Source organism: Podarcis filfolensis (genome assembly GCF_964270895.1).
Source record: "Podarcis filfolensis genome assembly, chromosome: 3".
NCBI classification, from domain to species: Eukaryota; Metazoa; Chordata; class Lepidosauria; order Squamata; family Lacertidae; genus Podarcis; species Podarcis filfolensis.
In genome coordinates this window covers 89,784,451-89,804,693 of record NC_139606.1, presented here as the reverse complement: position 1 = coordinate 89,804,693, position 20,243 = coordinate 89,784,451, and the positions used below count along the sequence as shown (strand labels likewise).

At 41.9% G+C, this 20,243-nt stretch overlaps 1 protein-coding gene across 1 annotated transcript in view; it reads right to left on the bottom strand.

Annotated features, from left to right (window-relative positions):
- LCLAT1 (lysocardiolipin acyltransferase 1) overlaps positions 1-9,911 on the bottom strand; it is an 84,414-nt gene extending 74,503 nt beyond the window's left edge. The window contains exon 1 of the mRNA XM_083604606.1: positions 9,500-9,911. The gene's annotated coding sequence lies outside the window, so the exon portion shown is untranslated. The remainder of the gene's footprint in view (positions 1-9,499) is intronic.
- Between the last annotated feature and the right edge of the window lie 10,332 nt (positions 9,912-20,243).

Below are 20,243 nucleotides of genomic sequence, written 5' to 3'. Positions count from 1 at the left end.
TGCCAAGATGTGGTTGTTTCCATAATATCAAGCTATTCATCTGAAATTCCAGAGCACATTACTAGCGAAACAAAGCCCTTACCACATAGTAACATATGCAAAATGGACTGGAACATATTCCCAAACAAGTGCCAGAACCAGTGTTACAGGAATCAAGCAGTGGTGCCAATCCCAAGCATAAGACTGAACAATCCTGTGACCACCAAGGGCTAGGTCTGGATTCATGCATGAGCTAAAGGAGATCTGTGTTTAAGCTATTCATATGCTAGCTTTGGGTGCTGGGTCAATACAACAATAGATGCAAATCATATTTTTTTTGTTTTCTACAGTCAACAATCTGTACTGACGAATGATTCCATGGCATGAGCAATGCTTTAAAAGCATTTAATGCAATCTGGGAGCCATACCAATCTTCTTTTGCTAATCCAGTGGTTCTCAATCTTTTCTCGTCTGGGTCACACTTTCAGAATAAAAATTTGCTTGTGCCATACCAAATTTTTAATTAATAAGAAACACATTGAAAACAAAAAGAAACAATTCCTAGCGCTACTTGATTTATAACATAGAACACAACTACTTTATAACATGATCATGGGACATGCAGAAAGTATTAAGCAATGCAGCTACATAAGAACATGAATCATTCCCAAAATAGAATTATAAACGAGCCTCTTACATACGTACCTTAAATATATATACAAACTCAATAAGATGTGTGAACTTGCTTTTGCTGGGTCATCTCATTTATATTAAGTCCAACTAGAGACAAACAACTCAAATATCAACACGAAAAAGCCTTACTCTTGCTCTCATTTTGAAAAGCTATCTGCCAATATTCTGCAGGTAATTTTATTTTGATACTATATTACACTGAAATGCTTAAATGTTTCTTTGATTGCTCTTGAATCCTACCGCCACACTTGCCATCCCTTGCTGCCACACCAGTGTGGCGCGACACACCCTTTGAGAACCACTGTGCAAATCAATAGCCCCATGGAGCTGCTTTGAAGATTAAGGATATGCAGCTCTATCAAGAGAGCATTTAACCTTTCTCCAATGCAAATGCCCCTCCAAATATGCCATTAGCTTTGGGGAGAATTGGGAAGAGCATACAGAGCTGTTAATCTGCAATGCAAAAGCCGTGGGAGACCCTAAGAATGAATTTGTTACATCATGTTCGGATTGTCCTTCGATAAATTTGAAAAGTACACCAACACTAAGATCAAACTCAACAAAAATGAACGCAAAGCGTTCATGTGGAAGAACATCCACAAGTACACAATTTGCTTTGTAGAACACCAAACAGTGGGCAGCTATTATTTCAAATAAGCAAGTTGGAGCCTCCAGAATGCCCACAGCATCTGTTATTCCACAGTACATTCTATTTTGGTTCCAATCTTTCATTTATTTTTATGATTTGAAGTGTGTTGCTTTCAGCTGGGCTTCTGTGGTGGCTTCTAAATGTATTACACTTTGTTTGTGTAATACATGCTTTCAAACAGGACTTTAAACCACTTTTTCAATTATGGCTTTTCCCAAGAATGTAGATGGCTTATGTGCTGCAAAGGAGATGCCTCACAGTAATATATACCTATTAGATCAGGCATAGGCAAACTCCGGCTCTCCAGATGTTTGGGACTACAATTCCCATCATCCCTGACCACTGGTCCTGTTAGCTAGGGATGATGGGAATTGTAGTCCCAAACACCTGGAGGGCCGGAGTTTGCCTATGCCTGTATTAGATTAATCTCATACATTAACTGAAGTACTGTGTCCAGTTCTGGGACCCCAATTTAAGAAGGATATTGACAAGCTGGAACGTATGCAGATGAGGGCAACCAAGATGATTAGGCGTCTGGAAACCAAGATTTATGAGGAATGGTTGAGGGAGTTGGGTATGATTAGCCTGGAGAAGAGGTGACTAGAGGAGATAGGATAGCCATATTCAAACATCTAAAGGGCTGTCATGGAAGATGGAGCAAGTCTGTTTTCTCCTGCTCCAGAGGGTAGAACCTGGACCAATAGATCCAAGTTACAAGAAAGGAGATTCTGACTAAACATCAGGAAGAACTAGATGATGGTAAGCTCGGTCTGACAGTGGAAGGGACTCTCTCAGAAGGTAGTGGACTCTCCTTTATTAGATGTTTTTAAGCAGAGGTTGCATGGCTATCTGTCATGGATGCTTTAGTTGAGATTCCTGCATTGCAGAGGGTTCACTAGACGATTATTTGAGGCCCTTCCAACTCTACAATTCTGTGATTCTATTATCAGTGTAGCTTTTGGGTATGCTGCTTTTCATTATTAAAATAATTTTCAAACATTCAAAATGAAAAATTCAAGAATGTACCAAATTACAAACAAAACCCACACCCTAAAAATGAAACAAATTATTGGCATTTAAGGCACCATGCAAAAAAACATTTTCCATGCACATTATCATATTTCACAGTCATTTATTTTCCATAATCACATTATATTCAACAAGGTCAGGAACTCCTCAGATAGGTGCACAGTGCAAAATTCAGGAGACCAGAAGGAAATGCATTCCAATGGAAAATAGGATTCAAGATCCGGACATAATGTGTGGGAGGGAAGCCATAGCCCTGAAAGGCATCTTACTTTATTTGTTCAGTGTATTTATATTTCTCAACTGAGCATTTTGTTACAGTGAATGGACTGGAACTATTCTTGCCCTTCACAAACAAAGGGTTCTTTCCAGTCACAGAGCAAAGTAGGATCCAGTGAAGGCTTCCCACTGAGGGGAGTGGGTTGGCAATTTTAGTCAATTCCTCTTTCTCCCCGCAGCCCCCAACACCACACCCCATGCTGCTTGAGAGTCCTTCAGTCCAACAGAACAGCCCTGCAGGACAAAGGAGAAACTGGTGAAAACTTCTGGGCTGCCCCTTTCCTGCAGTACACTCTGAACACCATTAAGAGCAACTCTGGATCTAGCCCAATATATGCATGAACACATTGCAAATATCCACATACACCAAAATCCAAACAATTATCTCTATGCAAGGGGTCTGTTGGATTTTTCCCTGTTAACAGCCAATTGCACAGCACAAAAGGCTATAGAAGTCTATCAGGGGGTTGGTATTTGAGAAGAAAAAACATTAAGCTCTCTTGGGTCCAACAAAGCTCTCTGGATTATGCCTACTGTTTTGGACGATTTTCTTGCATGTCTTTCCCAAATTCCTACCTTCAATTTATTATTGCAGAACAATTACTATTTTCCAGGAAGTGTCACCATCTCTTGGCCTAACCCACCTCACAAGGTTGTTATGAGGATGAAATGGGGAGGAGAAAGATGGTACCACCTTGAGATCCTTGGAAGATAAAGGTTGTATATACTGTGGAACCTCTAATCACGACCACAATCCATTCCAGAGGCCCGTCCTTATGGCGAAACGGGTCGCTGGGAGAGGCGCCATTGTGCACAGGCACGAACGGCGAACGCCGCTCCTACTCATGCGCAAACAGTGATCGCCACTCCTGCACATGCGTGAACAGCAGCAAACCCACCGGTTACTTCCGGGTTTGCCGTGGTCACAATTTGGAACGTCCGCGAGTGGAGGCGGTTGTAAGTAGAGGTTCTACTGTAAATGTAATGAATGAATGAATGAATGAATGAATGATTCCAATGCTATTTTTCTAGAAAAAGAGGTGTTGGAACTGACCACGAACGCCTCCCTTGTTCTCTTAGAATGGCAATGGCACCCACCTGAGAAGTGCTGGAACTGAATTCCAGCAACTTCCGGCTGAAAAAAAAGCTCTGAATAAAACCTCTCCAAACATGAGAACCATCTACCCACAGTGTTTCTGTATCACTGGGATTAAGTTTCTTTACTGCTTTCTTCCACACATGGAGATGTGCAAGATTCTGTTGGCAGTGCATGTTCCTGAAACTCATCTGAACATGTTTAAAAAAAGTTTTCCTACAAATTTACATCTATTTATAAAATGAATGGAAAATGTCACCACAGAAACGGTCTACTTTAGAAAAACAAGTACATGTCTTCCAAAATGCTGCCCTCCATTTAGATGCCTGTTTCTTCAAACACTGTAATTATGAGAAACCAAAATTGATTTCTAAATACTTCAAGATGAAACTGGCACTGATATGCAATTATCTTTTTCAGCTCTACATTGCTTGTACATAGAATGGATCCTTTCCGTGAATTATTTTAGACTGCAATTCTTGACTGATATAAATATCCTACAGAAATCATCCCAAGATATAAGCATCTAAGTAGAATGAATAATCTAACAAGCTTTACACAAACAGTGGTACCTCGGGTTACATACGCTTCAGGTTACAGACTCCACTAACCCAGAAATAGTGCTTCGGGTTAAGAACTTTGCTTCAGGATGAGAACAGAAATTGTGCTTCGGCGGCGCAGCGGCAGGCCCCATTAGCTAAAGTGGTGCTTCAGGTTAAGAACAGTTTCCGGTTAAGTATGGACCTCCAGAATGAATTAAGTACTTAACCCGAGGTACCACTGTATATAACAGTGGTGCTGAAAAATCTACACTGGCTGCCTGTTAGCTACCAAGGCAAATTCAAGGTTTGGTTGTTGACATTTAAAGTCTTAACCAGTGGCAGACTTTGGAGTCTCAAATTTCAGTGGCGCCCTGTGTGACGCCAAAATTGGGAGGCAGGGCTGCCTCTCACCTTCCATTCTACATCATAGTTGCAGCGCCCCCTGCAGCACCCCCAAGGCTCTGCGCCCAGTGCGACTGAACCTACCATAAATCTGCCTCTGTTTTAACAACTTGGAAACAGGACATCCTAGGTGCAGACCAGCCAATCAATTCCATGATCAGTGAACTGCTACTTGGTGACAACGCAGAAGCAAGCCTTCTCAGTGATCACACCCACCCTCAAAAATGCACTCCCTCAGGGAATTCTTGAGCCAGGCACCTCTTAAAAACTTTTTAATCCAAGTTCTACTGGATTTGGGAACTTTAATTTTCTTTTCAACACTATTTGGTTTTGTATGTGGTATACAGTTGTGTTTGGTTTTTAATCTAATTTTAACTAGTTTTTATGTTCTGTTTTACAATATTATTCCATGTTGCATTTCAGTTGGGCTGTATCCAACTAAATTCCACACAGAGTAGAGCACTGAAATTAATGGACCTAAGTCTTGTCAATTAATTTCAATGGGTCTACTTTCATTGGGACTTACCCATTTTTATGTAAACTGCTTAAAATATTATTCTATTGAGTAATACAAAGATGTTATAAACAAACAACTTTGTAAAGAAAATATATTCAATGTGCAAATTATTTTGTGCCTTATAAAAAAATTTTTAAAAAAACTTTGCAAAGTTTCCATTTTTATGACAGAGACCTACTTCAGACACTCACTTAAGCCACAGTTTTTAGGTGATCACAAGCAAGGCATTGCATGCTTTCATGATTTCACACTTTCCCAGCCTCATCTGCCATGTGCAAGAGGAGAAGTGAAAGCTTTCCTTTGTAATTAAGAACAAACCACAGTTCCATGTCATGTACAAATGCAGAGGACAAATCAGGATCCCAAGCCAGTTTTGGGGTTTTTTTAGGTTGTTTGCAATGGGAACTGTGGTTGGTTCTAAAGCAGCAGTGGCTAATCTTAGGCCCCAACTTGCCTCATCCCTAAGAACCAGTCATGTGGGTTGCGGCTGATAGGAGTTGAGTTCAACATCAGGAGGGTCACAGCTTAGCCACCCGTGTTCTAAAGTGAACACAGATTCAACTTCTCATACGTGTGAAGAAGATGGAAACACATGTGTCCATGTGTTGCCATTAGTCACTGTCATTCCTTTAAGTCAAAGAGTAATAGGTTTATACCAATCTAAAGATATGAACTTAAGTCCAGTTATTTAAGCAGCATATGCAACTCCATACTATGTTACAACTTGTATCTTTTGGACTTCTCAAATCATACACACTAAACCATACAAACAAGTTAGTACTAGTTTTCTAGATATGAATCACATGATTACAACATGAAGTATAACATCCGTAACAGAGGAATTAGAGAGTAACCTGAAAAGACACAAAACTATAAATGCACTCATCCCATAACTACATCTGCATTACGCCTTACATTAATACAGTGGCTCCTCTGGATACGAATTTAATTTGTTCCGGGGGTCCGTGCACACCCCGAAAATTTTGTAAGAAGAGGCGCTGCTTCTACGCACACGCACATAAGAGCGCTTCTGCGCGTGCAGCGAAACTATGTTACCCAAAGGTAACGTAACCCGAGGGTCCACTGTATGTTAGCAGCAATACTTTGAAAACAATGCTACAAAACAGAGTTACAATGAAGCAATGTGAAACAGCCATTTTAAACAACTGACAGCTATAATCAAACCCAACTGAAAAGCTTGACAAGAAAAAGACAAGATTGAGACACACATGTTTTGGTGAAATGTATAACTCAGATAAGAAATCTTACTTGAAACACCATTCCCCTAAGAAAGAATGTGTGCTTAGATCCTTAAAGACTAGTGTCAGAACTGAAAGAAACAAACCTAGAAGCCTGGTCTCTCAAGCTTCTGAAACTGATGCTTTGTATCAGCTCATGCTTTGTATACAGGTCTTTGTTCCAAACCTCAATGCCTCTAGTTTAAAAGGATTAGGTACTAAGTGGAAGTCTATACCAAGCTAGATGGACAAATGAGGTAGCTTAATTTTCCCTCATCACTCCTGTACAAAATTGGTACCTAAAGATGTGGTGCCGACATCTAGGTATTTAAAAATAAAACCTATAGTTCAAGCCTCACTCACTCTCACCTCAGGTCTCTCAGCTTCCAGCCTCATCAGTTGGTGCAGACCTAGTCCGCAAGGATGCAGAAGACCACAAGGGCACCCAGAAATCCACAAGCGCTAGAAGTCCAAAGGCAAATGGGGCTTGCCATGACATGTATCAACTTCTACATGTCAATGAGGGCACCACTGGGAGGGTGACCATTGTTAATCCAATACTCCCAAACCCAAATTCTGGGGTAGCCATGATGAACTAAGATGGATGGAAGCAGTGGAAAAGTAAATCTGTGTGTAACCTCTCCCAATGTAATAAAAAAAACCTGCCTTTGGGAGAGACCTTGACACGTGGACTGCTAATGAACAAAGAAGAATAGCATAGTTGAGTTAATAAGAACGTCTTGTCAACCAATAGACAGAAATTGGCTCTTGGGCAGCATGTGAAGCCATACTAATAAGCCTAAGGAAATATGTAGAAGTGGTTTGTTTATAATCTAATGTTGAAATGGAACAGCAAAATAACAAACTGGGATTCGTCTGACAGCTCAGCTCCAGCCTGTGAAGTAGCCTGCCAGCTTTATCTCGTGATCTCAGTACTGTGATGCATCAGAATCAAGATACAAAATAGGGACCACCCAGTTGCTGGCATGCAAACTCTCAAGCACCGCCTTTGCCAACCTGGTGCCCTATAGATGTTTTCAAGTACAATTCACATCAGGCATAGAATCTGGGATTGATGGGCTGTAGTACAACACACCTGGAAGGCACCAGATTAGCAAAGGCTGTTCCAGCAAAACAAGATCAAGGTAAGAACATTCCATGCCACTGGATATGAATCTAGCAAGCTTTAGATAATGATATGGAACACATTAACAATGACAAATACATAATTGCTTTATGCACTCTTTCAAATGAATCACAATCAGATTTTGAATTAGACAAATTTTAAACAAATTTAACAAGTTTTAAATATTTAAAAGTGAAAAAGCAAATATTAAGCTCTATTTTGACTATGTCCTTACAAAAACATTAAATCGTATGTTCAACAGAACAGACTTTACACATTGACAAAATTCTCTCTTTGAAATCATACAAGTTTACAACTGACTTTTAGAAGACATCTGAAGGCAGCCCTGGATAGGGAAGTTCTTAGTGTTTCATGCTTTCCTTTGACACTGTCATCTTATCTGTGCTTAAGTAAGATTGGTAGCTATGGGCATCGCTGAAGAAGTAAGCCTAAATAGAGTAAGTGTAGCCTAATAGTTAGAGTGTTGGACTTAGGACCATGAAGCTCATTTGATGACCTTGGGTTAGTCAGTCTGGCAGTCTAACATACCACACAGTATGTCAGTAAGTGTAAAATGAGGAGGAGAAGAACCATGTATCCCATCTTGAACTCTTTGAAGGGAGTGAGGGATACACATTAGTATTCAAGACATTAAGCAGGAAAGTTCCTTTTACCTAATTATACACTGCTAGCAACAATTCTAACATACTTGCTTGAGTAAGAACTCAGTAGGACTTATTTCTGAATACACATCTTCTTTATAAGCTGGAACTTAAGGACCTAGAAGAAAAAGCAACCAAATGTATACACTGATCAGTAAAACCTTGAGTTTACAAGACAGTGACTACACAGGTGTACATGGGGGAGTGAGTGCTACTTTAGCACATCAGCAGAAATATACAGCAGGGTTGGAGAACCTGTGGCTCTCCATATGTTGTTGTGCTAAAGTTCACATCACCCCTGACCATTGGAGCAGCCTAGCTGAGGCTAATGGGAGTTGGTCCAAAACCATCTGAAATACTAGTTTCCTCAGTATCAACAGTCTACTTCACCCAGCAAAAGCAGTGTCATAACTGAGCTAAACAATATTAGTAAGGAAACTGAGGCAGGTGGCAGTTTAATTAAAGAATGCTATATTATAGATAGGTAGCCGTGTTGGTCTGCCATAGTCAAAACAAAAAATTTTTTTTCCTTCCAGTAGCACCTTAAAGACCAACTAAGTTAGTTCTTGGTATGAGCTTTCGTGTGCATATATCTGAAGAAGTGTGCATGCACACGAAAGCTCATACCAAGAACTAACTTAGTTGGTCTTTAAGGTGCTACTGGAAGGAAAAAAATTTTTTGTAATGCTATATTATGTACAACATGAGTCTCAGTGCATACAAAAGGAGGCAGCTCTCCCAATTTTCTTAATAATTAAAGCACCCCATTGTAATCTGGAATTGAAAGGCAAGGACTCGAAACTAGCAGATATTTTAATCCCATCTATATTCGTCGCCAACCCTTCCTCCAAAGATCTCAAGCTGGCGTGTCCGTTTCACAACCACGCTGAGAAACAGACTAGGGGCTGCAAGAAGACAATTGCGGTCGAGCTACGGCCAGGGGGTTGAATTGGATTTCCCTTGCCACAATCCACTACCATGCCGACACGTCAGCATGCACGTCAACGTCACTTTCTGAAAGGTGTGAGGAAAGGAAAACACGTCACACGTGCGCAACACCCAGCTATCAAGAGAGCAAAAGGAAGAAAAGCCTGTTTAAAGAGGTGGAACCGAAGCAGGAAAGTGAGGAAGGCCGTTTTGTACCGGGGAAGGGGAGGGGGATAAATTTAGAGCACGCACTGGCGCCTCCACCAACCCCACTTCACCCGGAGACGACCCGCCCCCGTCCGCAGGGCGAGCCGTTGCCCAGCCTAGCCCAGCCCTCTCCGCCTCCAGCCTCACTCCCCTCACCTGATGCGCGGACCCAGAAGCGTCAGCTGGAGGAGGAGAAGGAGGAGGCCTCGGCCCTCGCGGCTCCTTCACGACGCTCCGAAGCGTCACCAGCAAGGGGCGCCTCAGCCCCGGCTCAGGCTGCCGAGGACCCCCATCAGCGCGTCCCAGCCGCTAAGATGCAAAGGCAAGTCCCTCGCCGCCGCCATCTTCCTCCCGCCGCCACCTTCGACCTTCGAACTCTTCCCCCTCCCTCGGGTCACTTCCGGTCCGCTGTTGCCTGAGCTTCGGTTGCCAAGGTGATCTCCGCGCTCTCCCGCGTGGGGAATCGGATTCTCTTAAAGAGATAGCGGCCTTTTTGAGCAACGCCTGCCTTCTGTATAAAAGAACAAGGGACCAACCTTCTTTCTTTTTCCTTCCCTGAAGCTGGAGCCACCCAACTATGGCACTCTGTTGTTGTTATTAAGAACAAGGATTTCTCCCGTGCCGTGAAATTACCTCTTTTAATGTTGTGGCTTTATATGCCCTGAAACACACCCACCCACCCCAATGCAGTATAATTAAAATTACCACCACACACACAACAAAATACTACCTATTTTCATAGCTGTCAACTTTTCCCTTTTCTTGGGAGGAATCCTATTCGAAACAAGGGAATTTCCCTTAAAAAAGGGGAAACGTTGACAGCTATGCCTATTTTTAACACTTAAGTGTTAAGCTAGCAAAGCTTGGAGTGTTATTCCTGTTGTAAACGGTCACTTCGCTTATCTCGCAACACATTTGCGATTTCCATTGAAAGGTCAGGCAGGCTTCATGTACTTATGGCAAATCGTGATCTTTAACCTCCACTGGTGCGTTTGCGTGTGTGTGTGCACGTGGGGATGTTTGCAAACTAGGGATAGCATCTCATGTATCTGAAAGGTGCGATAATCCATTAGATTTTCAGGGGTTCTAAAACTACACCCCCCAAAAAAAATGGGGGAAACAGAAGCCTAGATCATTGTAAAAAAAAAAATTAGCCTGCCCCATAACATTTAGACAGTGTTCAAATGTATGAAGGGCTTCATCAGGATCCTCCACCATTTGTCATCTACAGCAGTCATTGGAAAGAGATGGGACTCCAGGGCCTTCTCCATCAGTTCTATGTAACTTTAAGCTCCTCTGGTCTTTGAAATGTTTTCATTCCAGCTGGTCATTTTCAAGAACTCCAGAGTAGCCAGTCTAATAATGTAGGGGCATTTGTTTCCTGGAAACACTGGGATGAGAGAGATCAGAGATGATCCCTGGAGAATGGTGTGAGGGGATGAAGCATGAATGTCTGGAGAAGCTCCAGCACAAAAATAGTTGTTGTTTTAACTGGGTTTTTTTTATAAAAATAAAAACACTTTGAACAACTTTATCAAGTCTCCTCTTACATTTTTCGAAATGAAAAAGGCCCAGATTTTGTAACTTGCCTTTGGATAGACATCTGCGAACACTGTCCAGCTTGCAACATGTTGGAAATCCTGGAAGCCAGGACCCAAGTTTGGGGCAAGTACTCTTTGGTGAGAGAACCCCAGCGGAGAGTAACCATGCCCCCACATTGCTTAGATCACTTGCCTATCACCATCTAAAAGGCAAACAACTTTGGATGATTACCCATAGTTGAGCAACTATGCCAAATTTTAACTTATTGAAATGTGGCAACGTTAGTTTAAGTCTTGTTTTAAATTTATTTGTTGTTTTTGCACTTTAACTGCTTTCAATTTATTAATCACCTTCCAAACCACTGTCTCAATGCAATTTACCCAGATGGGTAAATTGCTTTGAGACAGTGGTTTGGAAGGTGATTAATAAATTAATTGTGATCACCATCACCATGCTTTTGGCCATGCCAGCATAGTTCCACTGGTAACTTGCCCTGATATATAAAACCAGGACGGTGTTCTCTGTGCTCTGCTGCAACAGACACTGGTGATATGTCTCTTGAGCTTGAAGCTGTCCTCCTTTTTGCTTGTGCAAGAAACTATAGAATTGAACTGGCAGCTGCATGGCTATTTTGGGTATAGACTTTGGGTTCCCATGCTAAAGCGTTCAAGATTAAAAACAGCAACACAATAACATTTATTCTGTAGAGCATGTGTGCAGCCATGCAAAGAGCAATGCTACTTTGCTTAAGTGATAAAGTAGATGGCTTGCTAGGTCTTTTCCATTTCTGCATGCTGTGATTCATGTTGACTGGAATGTTTTTGCATTTGTAACCAGAGAGGAGCCAGATTAATAACACGGGAAGGGGCTGCAGTACACAGCCTTTGTACTATAAAAGAACAGTAATCCGGTACTTCATTGCCTTTACTGGGATTCATCCATAGTTCTTACAGCAACCAAAGCGTAAGTGTTCCTGAGTGGAGTCCCTATTCCCTTAACATCTGTTTTTAAATATTTGTTCATTTTATTGTCCTGCCCTTCCCACGCATACCTGCCGTTTCCAATCTGAAACCATGAGCAGCTCACTAGACTCAAATTGCTCCTAACGTCTGTTCTTTTCATTACCACCTGGCTTGTTCATTGGATATGCTGCATAACAAATGGTGCCTTTTGTTGCTGGATCTTTAATAGAGTGTAGCATAGGGACAGTTATATGCTGTCCTCTGGATATATGCCTCCTCCTTCATGACATCACTAGATTAAATCAGGGGAGGCCATAAGTGTGGTGAGTATCTACTTTTGAAGTCGTAATGCAGTGAGTCCAATTCACATTCATACGGTTTCTGGCATATTGAACAGGTCATGTACAGCTGGGTTATTTAAACTGTTAATCACCTCCCACATGATGGCTGGATTTGTGTTTCTGGTTTCAATTTTCCCTTCTAAGGGGGCCTCTGCAATAGCCGGTGGAGTCTGTTTAACCAAAGGAGCATCATATATGCCATGTTATTTCTGCTTTTGGCAGGGTTGGGAGGCTTGACTCCAAATTCCCACTTAAGAATCAAATGTTGAAATGGGAATATGAAGAGTGGTGTAGAAAATTCCTCTCCAGCTAATTAATGTGATAATTTTTTATATAGTCATAGAATCATAGAATCATAGAATCATAGAGTTGGAAGAGACCACAAGGGCCATCGAGTCCAACCCCCTGCCAAGCAGGAAACACCATCAGAGCACTCCTGACATATGGTTGTCAAGCCTCTGCTTAAAGACCTCCAAAGAAGGAGACTCCACCACACTCCTTGGCAGCAAATTCCACTGTCGAACAGCTCTTACTGTCAGGAAGTTCTTCCTAATGTTTAGGTGGAATCTTCTTTCTTGTAGTTTGGATCCATTGCTCCGTGTCCGCTTCTCTGGAGCAGCAGAAAACAACCTTTCTCCCTCCTCTATGTGACATCCTTTTATATATTTGAACATGGCTATCATATCACCCCTTAACCTCCTCTTCTCCAGGCTAAACATGCCCAGCTCCCTTAGCCGTTCCTCATAAGGCATCGTTTCCAGGCCTTTGACCATTTTGGTTGCCCTCCTCTGGACATGTTCCAGTTTGTCAATGTCCTTCTTGAACTGTGGTGCCCAGAACTGGACACAGTACTCCAGGTGAGGTCTGACCAGAGCAGAATACAGTGGCACTATTACTTCCCTTGATCTAGATGCTATACTCCTATTGATGCAGCCCAGAATTGCATTGCTTTTTTAGCTGCCGCGTCACATTGTTGGCTCATGTCAAGTTTGTGGTCAACCAAGACTCCTAGATCCTTTTCACATGTAGTGCTCTCAAGCCAGGTGTCACCCATCTTGTATTTGTGCCTCTCATTTTTTTTGCCCAAGTGCAATACTTTACATTTCTCCCTGTTAAAATCATCTTGTTTGTTTTGGCCCAGTTCTCTAATCTGTTAAGGTCGTTTTGAAGTGTGATCCTGTCCTCTGGGGTGTTAGCCACCCCTCCCAGTTTGGTGTCATCTGCAAATTTGATCAGGATGCCCTTGAGTCCATCATCCAAGTCGTTGATAAAGATGTTGAATAAGACCGGGCCCAAGACAGAACCCTGTGGCACCCCACTAGTCACTCTTCTCCAGGATGAAGAGGAACCATTGATGAGCACCCTTTGGGTTCGGTCAGTCAGCCAGTTACAAATCCACTGAGTGGTAGCATAGTCAAGACCGCATTTTACCAGCTTCTTTACAAGAATATCATGGGGCACCTTGTCAAATGCCTTGCTGAAATCAAGGTAGGCTACATCCACTGCGTTCCCTTCATCTACCAGGCTTGTAATTCTGTCAAAAAACGAGATCAGGTTAGTCTGACATGACTTATTTTTCAGAAATCCATGCTGACTATTGGTGATCACAGCATTCCTTTCTAGGTGCTCACAGACTGTTTGCTTAATGATCTGCTCCAGAATCTTCCCTGGTATTGATGTCAGACTGACTGGGCGGTAATTATTTGGGTCCTCTCTTTTCCCCTTTTTGAAAATAGGGACAACATTTGCCCTCCTCCAGTCTGCCGGGACTTCGCCTGTTCTCCAGGAATTCTCAAAGATGACTGCCAGTGGTTCTGAAATCACATCTGCCAGTTCTTTTAATACTCTTGGATGCAGTTCATCTGGCCCTGGAGACTTGAATACATCTAGACTAGCCAAGTATTCTTGTACTATCTCCTTAGTTATTCTGGGCTGTGTTTCCTCTGCTGAATCATTTGCTCCAAATTCTTCAGGTCGGGCATTGTTTTCTTTATCGGAGAAGACTGAGGCAAAGAAGGCATTGAGGAGTTCAGCCCTTTCTGTGTCCCCTGTTTGCATTTCACCATCTTCTCCTCTGAGTGACCCCACTGTTTCTTTGTTCTTCCTTTTGCTACGAACATACCCATAAAAGCCTTTTTTGTTGCTTTTAACCTCTCTAGCAAGCCTGAGTTCATTCTGTGCTTTAGCTTTTCTGACTTTGTGTCTACACGTGCTGGCTATTTGTTTGAATTCCTCTTTGGTGGTTTCCCCCCTTTTCCATTTTTTGTACACATCCTTTTTTAATCTTAACTCAGTTAAAAGTTCTTTAGATAGCCACCCTGGCTTCTTTAGGCACCTTCCATGTTTCCGTCTCATTGGTATTGCCTGAAGTTGTGCTTTTACTATCTCCCTCTTAACAAACTCCCAGCCATCATGAACTCCCTTTCCTTTTAGTATTACTGTCCATGGGATCTCACCAAGCACTTCCCTAAGTTTTATGAAGTCGGCTTTCTTAAAGTCGAGAAATTGAGTCCTAGTATGCTTGGCTGCTCCTTTCCGCTGTATAGTAAACTTCAGAAGAGCATGATCACTCGCGCCTAATGATCCTTCCACTTCTACCCCACTAACCAGGTCATCAACATTGGTTAGGACCAGATCTAAAATGGCTGTTCCTCTTGTTGCTTCTCCCACTTTCTGGACAATGAAGTTGTCTGCAAGGCCAGTGAGGAATCTGTTTGACCTTATGCTCTTGGCTGAGTTTGACATCCAACAAATATCCGGGTAATTGAAGTCCCCCATTACAACTATCTCCCTTCCTTTTGTATGCTTGGCCATCTGTTCCAGGAAGGCATCATCTATGTCCTCCATTTGGCTTGGGGATCTATAGTAAACTCCCACAATGAGGTCACTGTTATTCTTCTCTCCCTTAATTTTGACCCAAATGCTCTCACTTTGGCTTTGAGGTTCTAAATCTTGGATCTCTTCACAGGTATACACATCCCTGACATATAACGCCACTCCTCCTCCTTTCTTGTCTGGTCTGTTTCTCTGAAATAGATTGTATCCCTCCATTATTACATTCCAATCGTGGGACTTATCCCACCAGGTTTCAGTGATTCCTATTATGTCATATTTAGTTTGCTGTACCAAGAGCTCAAGCTCATCTTGTTTATTTCCCATACTTTGCGCATTAGTGTACAGACATTGAAGTCCATTAATCATTCCCCCGTGTCTCTTATTTAAGGATTTTTTCCTCCCACCACTAGGTCTGCGTGCTGTTTGCTCCATTCGGTCTATGACATTTGGATGATCATCTTCATCAATTGATAGACTCCTACCTTCAGGAGCACTGTCTCCCTCCCCCACATTAGTCAGTTTAAAGCCCTCCTGATGAGGTTTCTGAGATTTTTTGCAAAAACATTCCTCCCAACCGTTGTGAGGTGCAGCCCATCGCTTGCCAGAAGTCCATCTTCAAGAAACTGCATTCCGTGATCTAAGAATCCAAACCGTTCCTGTTTACACCATTTGCGAAGCCAGTTGTTCACTTCCACTATTTTTCCCTCTCTCCCTGGGCCACGTCGTTCAACTGGGAGGACAGATGAGATGACAATTTGTGCATTTAATTGCTTCAGTTTCCTGCCCAGAGCCTCGTAATCTCTTTTGATCTTCTGGAGGCTATTGCTTGCAGTGTCATTGGTTCCCACATGAACCAAGAGGAAGGGGTATTTGTCAGTGGGTTTTATGATTCCTTGCAGTCGTTCAGTTACATATTGGATCTTAGCCCCGGGGAGACAGCACACTTCCCGAGACATCTTGTCAGGCCCACAGATCACTGCTTCTGTAGTGATATCCGTTACATTGCTTGCTTGGGTAGAATTTCCTGCGTCAAACCGATATTGTGAGAAACCTGGTTTTGGAAGTTTTAAAGTATTTATCTGAGTTGTTTATAATTCATTTTTCAAACCAACTTGACTGTCTACTCCTCAGCACTCTAAGCTTTGTGATGGAGCACCCTTTGAGACCAGGGCTTTATAGTGCACCAGAATTGATCCTAGGAGTTAGCAGACTGAGAGGTTCTCTTGGAGTCCAGAACACTACCTATCAGGCTTACTACAGAAATGAGAGTGTTGGTGGCCCAAGGAAGTAATGTGCTGGAATTTGGGAGTCCTGGTTCAAAACTGTGAAAACAGAAACTATCTTATCTACTAGCTGAAATGCAGACACCTCTGACTTTGCACCATACAAATGGCTTGAGGCACTTTGGAGCCCAAGGAAGAAAATAAAAAGGTTCTCTCATGGTAACAAAATATATTATATTAAACCCAATTATTGACTATTTGCTGTGCTTGGATGGTTCTTCAAAATCTGGCATCCAGGGCAGGTTGTCTAAGCCTGCCTAATGGTAGGTTCAGCCCAGAGTACACTACAATTTTAACAGTGAAGGTTATTTACACAATACTTCGGAAATCTGGTTTTTAATTGAATCTGTACTGGGGAGAGTGTTAAGCACCCTTATACATATACTGGAAAACTGATTATAAACTAATCAGTTTGAAATAATTAGTAGAGTGACTGAGAACAGCTATTTTGATAGAAAGCAAATGTTTATTCAGAAACTATATATACACTATTAAAGCCTCCATGATTTTTTTTTTTTTTTTAATGGAAAGACCGGTTTTTATAGCCAAAGACAACAGCTAGGGCAAGAAAAGAATGTTCAGTATTCGGCAAAAGGAAGGATGTGATAGACTGGGAATTTATGTGCAATTCTTAAGGCTTTGTTATACTAATACTAAGGATGAAGACTTCATCCCAAAAAGGTCAAAGAAGAATGTGGGAGGAGATGGTAGGTAACACCAGTTTGTCATTGCAAGACACAATTGAAAATGTTTAAAGAAATACGCATTCAAAACAAAATATCGGTTTGTTTTATTTAAAGAATAGTAGCTGTGGCAGTTCCAGTTCCACATAAACATACATATTGATGTATAAGGTAGCTTTGTATTCAACCGATGGGTCAACTAAAATGATGATTGCTATGAGCCACAGTTTCCAGAGTGGTTTAACAATCAGTCCCTCTTCCCAGGAAACTCTGGGAATTGTAGCTTGAGGGGGGGGGATAGGGGTCTCCTGACAACACCCTTAACAAATTACAGTTCCCATGATTCTTTAGGGGGAAGCCATGGCTATTTAAAGTGGAATCGCACTGCTTTAAATGTATCGTGTAGGTGGGGCACGAGTCATGATCTGTTGCTCAACCAGCAACAAAGCCAGAAGTTCAACAGCTGCAGAAACCAGTGCTAATGTAGCAACACGAGCAACTATTTCCACAGTGTAGCTCCCTAGTAGCTCACAAGATCACTTGCCAATGACACCTTTATACCAGCCTGAATGAAAGGCATCTGTCAACATGTAGCAACGCCATCAACGTTCCAGTTTCCCCACACTGCCTCTTCTACTCAAGTGGGTAAGGCAGGAAGAGTTGATGGGGGTTGCAGCAGATACACATGTTTTGCATGGAAAAGGTCCCAGGTTCAATCCCTGGTGTCTCTGGGAAGGGCTTGGAGATTCCTGATGCCAGTCATTGTTGACAATGCTGATCATAATGGATCAATGGTCAGCTTCCTATGTTCACCTTCCCCAGTGCAGATTACCAAGGCTGCCAAGATCTTGTGCAAATAATAATAATGGGATGTCCCTTTCTCCCCCGGGTGCTAGGAAGGTATGAGGTTGCGATAGTGTAAGTAAAGTGATAGGCCTCATGTACTCCCAGGCTCCTCTTGACTGTCTCCAGCCACCCAAGCAAGCCCTTGTGCCCTCTTGGTCAGGAGGAAGGACCACAAAAGGTTTCTTGTTTGGGGCTCCCAGCCATGTCAGGACAGGGATGGAGAAAAGCACAGAGCTTTGCCACAGGTGTTTTCTGCCAGAGCCCAGGAGCAGTCCTCAGGTCTGCGTATCCTTCACTGCTGGGCATGGAGGAGAGTGCTCTCTGTTGTGAGATGACCTTCCAACTAGCCTCCTCAAAGCCAAGAAACAGCAGGAGTAACGGTTAATGTTCTTTATTCAATTTTCTTCATGCTAGAACAACAGACACCAACAAAACCACACAGCTTGTGCTCACTAGGCATACAGACTAATACACCCTAGCCAGTTCTAACTGGATTATGGAGAAAACCTTCACTGTATTGTTTTCGGCGCCTGCTAAGAACCTTTTTGTTCCAACAAGACTACCCAGGCCTGTAATTTTAGCACATGATATTACTGATTTTATTTGATATTTTCAAAACGTTATGTAACATGTTTTTGATTATTTTAGACTGTCTACTGGAAACTGAGAAGAAGCCTTTTGTTCTAGTAAGTGGTGTATAAATTTTGTGAAATAAATAAATAAGGCGACACTCCCCCAAGTAGGAAGAGGTGCTGCTGTTACATGCCAGCCTAGCCTCTTATTTCTTTCTTTCTTCTTCTTTTAGCTAAGTTATACAGTTTCCGTGCAGCTTAGTTAAAATCTGTATGCAGTTTACAGAACAAGAATAAAAATACAAATGACATTTAAGGACATTTTCTAAATACTAGACGAAAACACAACTATATATCGCAAATAAAACTTGGGGTCATCCAAGAAAAGGAAAATATTGTCAGGTTTCTAAGAGTGAAATATAATAAATAGAGTTTAATTTTAAAAGAGGGGAAACGTAGAATGATTTGACCTTGTGCGTTTAAGTTGGGCCTCATGCATGCCATTGTTTTGTGGGTTTAATTATTTTGTTCCAAGACAGGTCTTTTTTTCTTTGTTCAGCCATCTGCTTATATAGATTGGAAATGAGCGATCAGGGAAGAAACAGTGTTTTCTTTTTACATGATGCAACAAGATGTTGTTCTTCCTGGCCACATGTACAATGCATTTACATCAGAAGCATGCCAAAAATGCCCCAAGGTAACATTAGCCGTAGCTGAATACTGGAATTTTATTATTATTATTGAAACAATGCCAAATAATGGAAGTGAATGCTATTTTTCTTAAAACAACACTGGGACAGATGGCTGCATTTTGCTGAAGAGGAAGATCAAAGTTAGCCATCATTCATGTAATATCAAAAAGTTACTGAGAAGCAGTGGAAAAACAAAAAAAAGCACATGTGAACACTGAAGTCCATAAATATCTTATTCTGCAGAAGCTCTCTTGAAGTCTGTCTGTTTTCCATCACCTATCATTGTATTATTATAATGATACCTGTAAGCAGTTTAGCAGGTGGGGCCCATGGAGAAGGAATCTGATAATTCATTAGATGGGTGTGTAAGGACTTCACTCTTTTCATAGAGAATATACTGTATAAAGAATAACTAAAATATTATGGTGTAAACGGAAATCTCCTGGCAGAATTAGACTGATCCTTTAAATTAGTAAAGATTGATGGGGGGAAAACAACTAAAATAGGCTGTTGAAATGAAGACAGTAAACTGGGAAGGGGGTTTTCGTGTGAAAGGACTGCATACCGGTAAGCTGAATTCAGTTCTGGTACTAAAAACAAATGTGCTCAGAGGCACCCTCTTCTTTAGCTCTATCTGTATGTCTTTTGCATCTGGCTCTCACTGAGAGATCTGACAAGACTGACCCTTTGCTGTGTATTATATCTAGTACAATGCTGCCACTTTTAAAAAGTCACAATGCAGGATAAATGTTCACATTCAAGCATCAATAGGCACTTCTGTGAATGGCCTCTAGGATAGTCATTGTGTGTCCAGAAGGAAGCGAGAGAGAAGACAAGTGGAAAATGCACTTCCCCTCTTGGCCCACATTGTCGCTGGAAGATGCCAAAAAGAATTTGTTTCCAAATTTGCAGAATGCAAATCCAGCTTTATCTGGTCGATCTCAATTTGACATCCTGAACTGCTTTAAGACCTAGAATCTGTTCTAGCTAATCTTGAGGCCTGAGCCAAGCCCCTTCCTTCCTAGCCGAATCAAGCACTGGAGGTTTCCTGCAACTTCAGGTTGGCTGCTGAAACAGCATGAGGGTTTTTCCGAACATCCTGCAGCCTCAACCAAAACCTTGTGTTGTACTGCAAGCCATAAAC